The sequence below is a fragment of the Silene latifolia genome, chromosome 4 (assembly GCF_048544455.1).
Source record: "Silene latifolia isolate original U9 population chromosome 4, ASM4854445v1, whole genome shotgun sequence".
In the NCBI taxonomy this organism is placed as follows: domain Eukaryota; kingdom Viridiplantae; phylum Streptophyta; class Magnoliopsida; order Caryophyllales; family Caryophyllaceae; genus Silene; species Silene latifolia.
The window spans coordinates 111,181,791-111,188,958 of record NC_133529.1 but is presented as its reverse complement, the minus strand read 5'-3'; the positions used below and the strand labels follow the sequence as shown (position 1 = coordinate 111,188,958).

Sequence of the window (7,168 nt, the reverse complement as noted above, 5' to 3'; positions counted from 1 at the left end):
ATAAACAAGCAATGCATACAGAAATTAAACGTGATAACAGAAATGCAATAAAAACAACATGCAGACACAGATATGGATGCATAACCTCCCCAAACCAAACCGTACAATGCCCTCATTGTACCCAAAAATAAGGAAGGAAATGCAAACTAAAGGGAGAGAGTGGAGATGCAGAAAACTCACAAGATAACGCGAAGTAGGGACCTCCCCAAACCAGCCAGCAACATGGGAGGTCACAAACAGCTTCATAGTGGCGTCATAGGAAGCGAATCAAAGCAAGAAAACTCGATCGAGAGAACCGATTATTAAACAAAATAAAAACTGAAATGTTCGAAAAACAACTAAAAAACTTAAACTCTGGGTTGCCTCCCGGACAGCGCTAGTTTCAGACAGGTTCCAGCTCGACCTTTTTTATTCAACAAAGCTCCCAATCGTCGAATCAAAGCAACTCAAAGCTCTTAACAGTAGATCATATAACTGCGCATGTGCTACACAAGAGCATAAGTAACACCAAAGTATAAAAATAAAATAGGAAATTGAAATGTGCAACCGTTTAAGCCTAACAAATTTCCTATGATAGCTCCTAAATTTGTCAATAAAATAAAGGAGCGCAGGAGCAATTAATAATAATCTAGGGCATTATTTTAGTTTAACAAATTTAAGATGACAAGAACGGTGAAAAACTGTTAAATTAACTGACCGACTGGGAGGGGGTATAGCATAAAAAGAAAAAACACGAGTCATACGAGGTAGCGTACTATTAATACTAACAATAATAAAATTATCGCTAACTACCTCAGGTGGGTTGCTCTCAATGTCGGAATCATTGACAAAAGAATATAATACCTCATCCGTGCTAGGAGCAATTACCGACTCAGCTGTCTTCTCTTCACCCTCATCAGTGGATTCCGTCCCGTAAATCGCAGCCTCAAGCGCATCCAGCTCGGCCTTGAAAAGGGGCGATTCACCGTAACCATTATCATCATGAAAATCGTCATTTAAAATGAACCCAAGTGATAAATCCTTGCTCTCTTTGGCCAAATCAGTCGATCGAGTAGAAATGTTACTCGATCGAGAACTTTCCTCTTGATAAATCACTCGATCGAGCATATGAAATAGCTCGATCGAGTACTTCCTCTAAGCAGCTGTTCGATCGAGTGGAATAAAGTGCTCGATCGAACGATTCTTCAGGTATTTCACTCGATCGACTAATATATGTCACTCGATCGAGTAATTCTTGTTGTACAGTGCTGAAATCCTCATGTAAGGCATCATTATCTGATAGAACTTCGTAATCCGACTCATCCCAGTCATCAGAAACAGCTAACTGAGCTATTTGAGACTCGAGCTTATCAAATCGTGCACAAGTGTGTCTATCACCTTCTTGCATTTGGAGTGCAAACGTCTTCATCAAAGATTTCAGCTCCGCAATCTCTTCTTTCTGTCTATCAGGAGGAGGAGCTTGTTGTCGCGGTGGCCAGACAAACGGAGGCTGTTGATAGCCTCGTTGATAAAGCGGATGTGGCGGCACAATTGCAGTGGAATGGCTAGCTTGTCTTTGTTGCTTGAACGCATAGACCTCGTCGCGCCAAATTTCGACACAGTCATTTCCCGCTAAGCAAACAGCTGCATCATGCCCAGCAGCACCATATCTCTCACACAAAACCACCTGCCGCGCCATAGAATGGAACATAGGTGGAAGGTCAAAGGTACTCAAGCCTTCCCTTTGACGATCTTTGACCTAGAATTGTCTAGGTAGGACCTATCAAAACAGCACTAGAGAAAAAGATGAGAACGGCGCCAAAATTTGATACAGTCGTTATGTACCAATAATAAATACCTAAGTACTACTAACAGAAGTCAGCGGTAAGTAGGGTCGAACTCCACAGGGAGGCGGTCACTATCTACTTGTCTATTCGGTCTGTCTAAGTCACAAGTTGGGGGTTTTGAGTTGTTTGACTAAACTAAATAAGATAAAGCAAGAGAAATAGAAATGAGAGGAATTAACAAGCAAGGGAGAGAGGACTAGGATTTCGGGTCATCAATGAACGTCAGTCAATCGCAGTTAAGGTCACAGATCAGTCGATGAGTCGGTCTATGGGGCAATGAATATCTCCTTTCGGTCTCAATTCGCCCTAAAATGCTATTAGCTTAAATTTCGCCCTCACTAAAGCATCCTATTGTTCACTGCGGGTCTCACCCCTTCCAACCTTTCGGTCTAGGTCAAGGCTTACCAAAATTAAAAGGCTAATTATATCGATTCAACTAGCAGGATACAATTATAGCAGCGATTAACAACATAGACTAAAACAACAACGACAATCTATGAACCTAATTAGCAATTTAACATCAGTCCATTGAATCACCTAATCCTAGCAGAGAGAATTAGCTAGACATAAATAAAGAAAGAACAAGAATAAAGGGAAGAAAAACAATAAGCATTAATTAAATTAAAGAGAAAAGGGAAAGGAAGAAAGTTACAGTAGTAAAGATCCGGAAAATAAGAGGCAGAGCAGAAAGTAACGAAAAACAGTGTATTAGAATGATAAGAGGTGAAGAGAGGAGAGATACAAATGACGTTATACCTTCCTATTTATAAGAAAATAGGATTTTATTTAACCTAATGACGGATTAAAGCTTAAAAGCCCGAGCCCATAAGAGAAACCACTCGATCGAGTAGTTTAAAACCACTCGATCGAGTAAAATAAAGCTCAAACCACTCGATCGAATAGAAAATCTACTCGATCGAATAAACCTTAAAATACAACTACTCGATCGAGTAGAAAAAGGACTCGATCGAACATAACTGTACTCGATCGAGTACATTCCAGCGCACAATTTCCTGCTTCACGCACTGAACTTCAAACAACTGCCATTTCTTCGTTACTTGGGCAAATGATATATGATTTATTTGCACCTAATTTCCCCTTTTCTTTTACGCATTCCGACTCTTATCGAGTCGGTTTTATATGTCTTTCCTTGTATTTTGTGCCCAATCCCCGTAGCTGTGATTTGGCGTATCCTCTTCCAGGAATCGAGTCGAGTATGGAGGAATTGGGGCAAGGAAGGCATTCCAATGCCTTTACATGAAGAAGAGGTGAAAATTGCTGAATGTTGTGTTCTGCCGGCAGACCAGCAGCCGGTCTGGCCACCGGCAGAACACATCCCCCACTTTGCCAAAGAGAAGGAAGAAATCAACCTGAATGTTGTGTTCTGCCGGCAGGCCGGCAGCCGGCCCACCGATAGAACACAGCAGCTAGAATTAATTGGAATTGAAGGAGAAAAAGAAGTTTGGCCTCGCTACCGGTAGGAGCACCGGTAGCCGGTCCACCGGAAGAACGCAACATTCTAAGGGATTTGAAGACTTTGAAGACAGTGTTCTGCCGGCAAGCCGGCAGCCGGTCCACCGGCAGAACACACTTGTCAGCTAAATTCCAAACTTGAAGTTCATTTTGACTGCCCTGCCGGTAGGCGAACCGGTAGCCGGTCCACCGGCAGAACGCAACAGATGACGGATTTAGGCTTTTCTCCTCTTTTCTTCTTAATCTTATGTAAGACTATAAATACCCCCTCCCTTAACCTTTTGTACACACAACCCTAGATCTGAAAACTTTCCCTAATTATTGTAATCTTTCCTTAAGTAAGCTTTAATCTTTCCATAATAATTATTAATTACTTAGTGAAATTAGTTAGTATTAGTGAGAATCAATTGTTTACACTTGGTTTTTGAGGATTGTATTGGGAGATTTTGGAGGATTTCCTTCATTTATTCAATCAAAGCAATCACCTTTACTTTTGTTGGTACATCTCTTCCCTTATTTACTTTGTTAATCAATTGTTTACATTTTGGCTTTGTCTCTTTTGATTGCTAGAATCATTTCCATGCCTTCTCTTTATGTTGATTGTTCTTCTCTTTTTGTTAGCTTGATAAATTTCGACATGAGTGAGTAGTTACCCTTGTAGGGTTTAGGGGGAGTCTAAATCGGATTATTGGGCATGATAGGTTGATTGTTTTGAGTCTTTGGTGTAGAATTTGTCTTTCTTAGTATTGCACACAAGGTGTTTGATGAATTGTGTAAGTGAGAACTTGTGCCTTTTGTCTTGGTAGCTTAATTCCTCCATTAAATGAGAGTTTGTGGTGGTCTTGTTGCATGCTTTAGAATGGGTAGTTGCTCAATGAGAGTTGGCAATCACCTATAGGATAATCAAGAGATTGAATCCCGTCCTAAGACAAACCTTCTTCATAGACTCTTTAGACCGACTTGTTTGCCCATAGTTCACTTAGATAACCCCGAAAACCCTAGCTTTTAATCAATCCAACACATTTTCTCTTAATTGCTTGCATTAGTTACAACTAGTAGTTTAAACCAAACTCACCTCCTTACAATTTTTGACTAGACTAGACTCTTACCTAGACTAAGTAGAAACCCCCGCCGTCTTTGTGTTCGACACCCGACTAAATACTACTTTTAATTGGGTTCTTTATAAATTGTTTTTGATAAAGGAAGCGACGATAAATCCTTACATCAAAATGGCGCCGTTGCCGGGGATGGCGTTAGGTTATACTTAGTTTTGCTTAGAGTCTTTGCTTTAGTCTTATCTCAATTGTTAGTTAGTTTTAGTAGTTGTGTGTTCTTTGTAGAGTGTGTGATTTCTTGCCTTCCCCTAGTGTGTAAAAACACTAGGAGACTAACGGTTTGTTGAGTGCATGCCTAGAAGGAACCACCAAGCTCTTCTCTTCGATTCCGACCCCGAAAGGCTTTTTAGAACCTTGAGGACAAGGACCCTTGAGAGAGTTAGGAATAATTCCCCTCAAGCGAACTTTGACCAACCAAATTCAAACATCTCACAAAATATTGATACCACGACCACACTTCAACCAAACCTCACAATTGAGACTCTACTAGAAAACCCCTTTCATAACTTCCCTATTCCAAATAACCCACCTCAATCACCACCCCCTCATATGCAAAATCCACCACAACAAATGGCTCTTAGAGATCATAACCGGCCTAACCATAATGATTCATGTAACCCTATCAATTTTGGCACCTTGGCCCCAAACAACTTTGAAATGCATCCCGCCCAAGTCGGGTTGATTGAGAAGGATTTGTTTGGGGGACATATTGAAGAGGATGCCCATGCTCACCTACGAAAGTTTAAAAGGAAGGTTTCAATGATGAAAAAGAATGGGGTGTCCGAGGACACCTTGAGAATGATGTTGTTTCCGTTTTCATTGACGGGCAAGGCGGACCGATGGTTGAACATTCACCCACCGGATACCTTCACTACATGGGATGCCTTGGCTAAAGCATTCATGGCCAAATATTACCCTTCATCAAAGACCGCGATGCTCCGTAATGAGATTCATACATTTCAACAAGAGGACGGGGAGTTTTTGGGTGAAGCTTGGGACCGTTATCAAGACTTGATAGCAAGTTGCCCCCACCATGGAATACCGGAATGGTACATCACTCAAACATTCTTCCAAACTTTGCTACCGAGGACTAAGGAGATGGTAAATGCCTCCGCGGGGGGAGGATTTGATCACTTGAATGATGAAGAAGGCACGGCATTGATCAAGAAAGTGGTAGATTCGAAGGAAAACTATGGTTCTAAAGGAAACATGCTAAGAAGGAATGGGAAGTTTCCTAAGGAAAACTCCTCCAACTCCGAGACAAATGCCAAGCTCGACTTACTCACAAAACAATTTGAGAAGTTTCAAAGAAATCAAGTGCACCAAGCCGCGACCTCTCATGGGCCACCCATGGAGGAAGTGGTTCAAGGTTCAAGTTGTGAGCTTTGTGGAGGGAGTGGTCATACATATGACTTGTGTGCCAACAATTACAATGGTGCCTACGAAGAGAACGTTCAATAGGTTAACGCTTTTCAAAGCTTTAACAACAATTCAAGACCCACAAGACCACCTTTCAACAACCCAAACGTCTACAATCCAAATAACAATTTCTACCACCCCGGTTTAAGGAACCACCCCAACTTTAGTTACAAAAGTACCAATGTTCAAAACCCACAACACTTTCAACCACAAGCCCCAAACAATCCACCCGGTTTTGCTCAACAATGGGGAATATTCCCCAACCCAAGAACTAATCCCGGGAATCAAAACCAATGGCCAAACAACAATCAAAACCAAAATTATGGGAATCAACCACAAGGATACCAAGATTTTGGTGGAAATCAAAGCAACCAAGGGTTCTACCAAGGGAATCAAGTGAACCAAGCAAACCAAGGATTTGGGCAAGGGTATGTTAAAGGGTTTCAAGAACAAGGTCAAGGACCAAACTTCAACAACAATGGTCCTAGAGCTAACATCCAAGGGGGACAAAACAACAACCAAGGTTCCAATGCTCGGTATGACTATGGGTTCCCTTTACCCATAGCCAACCAACCTTATCAAGAACCCCAAGGTGAGCTCTCTCAAGTTGAGCTTTTGAAGATGATAAAGAACATGCAACTTCAACATAGTCAAGAGATGGCAAATATTGCTAAGGCAACTCAACAAGAACAAGCAAACTTGAGGGCTACCTTCCTTAAGGACATGAGAGAAATGGAATCTAGGATGACTTCTCATGCTATGGCTAACCCTCAACGACCGCCCGGTGGCCTATTGGCCCAAGGACAAAGCTCCAAGGATGCCTCAAATAGCCATCATGCTCATGCGGTAGTGCTAAGGAGCGGTGTAGAGCTTGAGGACCCCTATAAGGACCTTGTGGTGGAAGTTGATGAAGATCCCAAGGGAAATTAGTTGGATGTGAATGGTGAAGAGGAAAGCTCACCCATTGAACCATTGGGTAAAGCTAGTGAAGACAAGAAAGGGAAGAAAGCTTGCGAAGATTTGTCTATAAGGGTAATTCAAGAGGACAAGCTTGAGAAGTACCTTTGCAACAATCTAATAATGTAACAAAGAATTCGACTCCTCCAAATGTATCTTCCAATTCCCAACTTGTTCCTAAAATTCCTTACCCTTCAAGAGCCATAAAGAGTAGGGAAAACCTTAAGTATGCCAAGTTTTGTGATATGCTTGAGAAACTTGAGGTTACCCTACCTTTTACGGAGGTGATTATGAACATGCCAACCTACTCAAAAATTTTAAAAGATATTTTGACAAAGAAAAGAGTCTTGGGTGACCAAGAAATAGTGGCTATGGAAG

General features: G+C 41.5%; 1 non-coding gene across 1 annotated transcript; it reads right to left on the bottom strand.

The window, feature by feature from the left end:
• Positions 1–5,347: 5,347 nt before the first annotated feature.
• LOC141654541 (small nucleolar RNA R71) lies at positions 5,348–5,454 on the bottom strand. The gene has a single exon (XR_012548098.1). It is a non-coding gene; the product is annotated as a small nucleolar RNA R71 (small nucleolar RNA).
• Between the last annotated feature and the right edge of the window lie 1,714 nt (positions 5,455–7,168).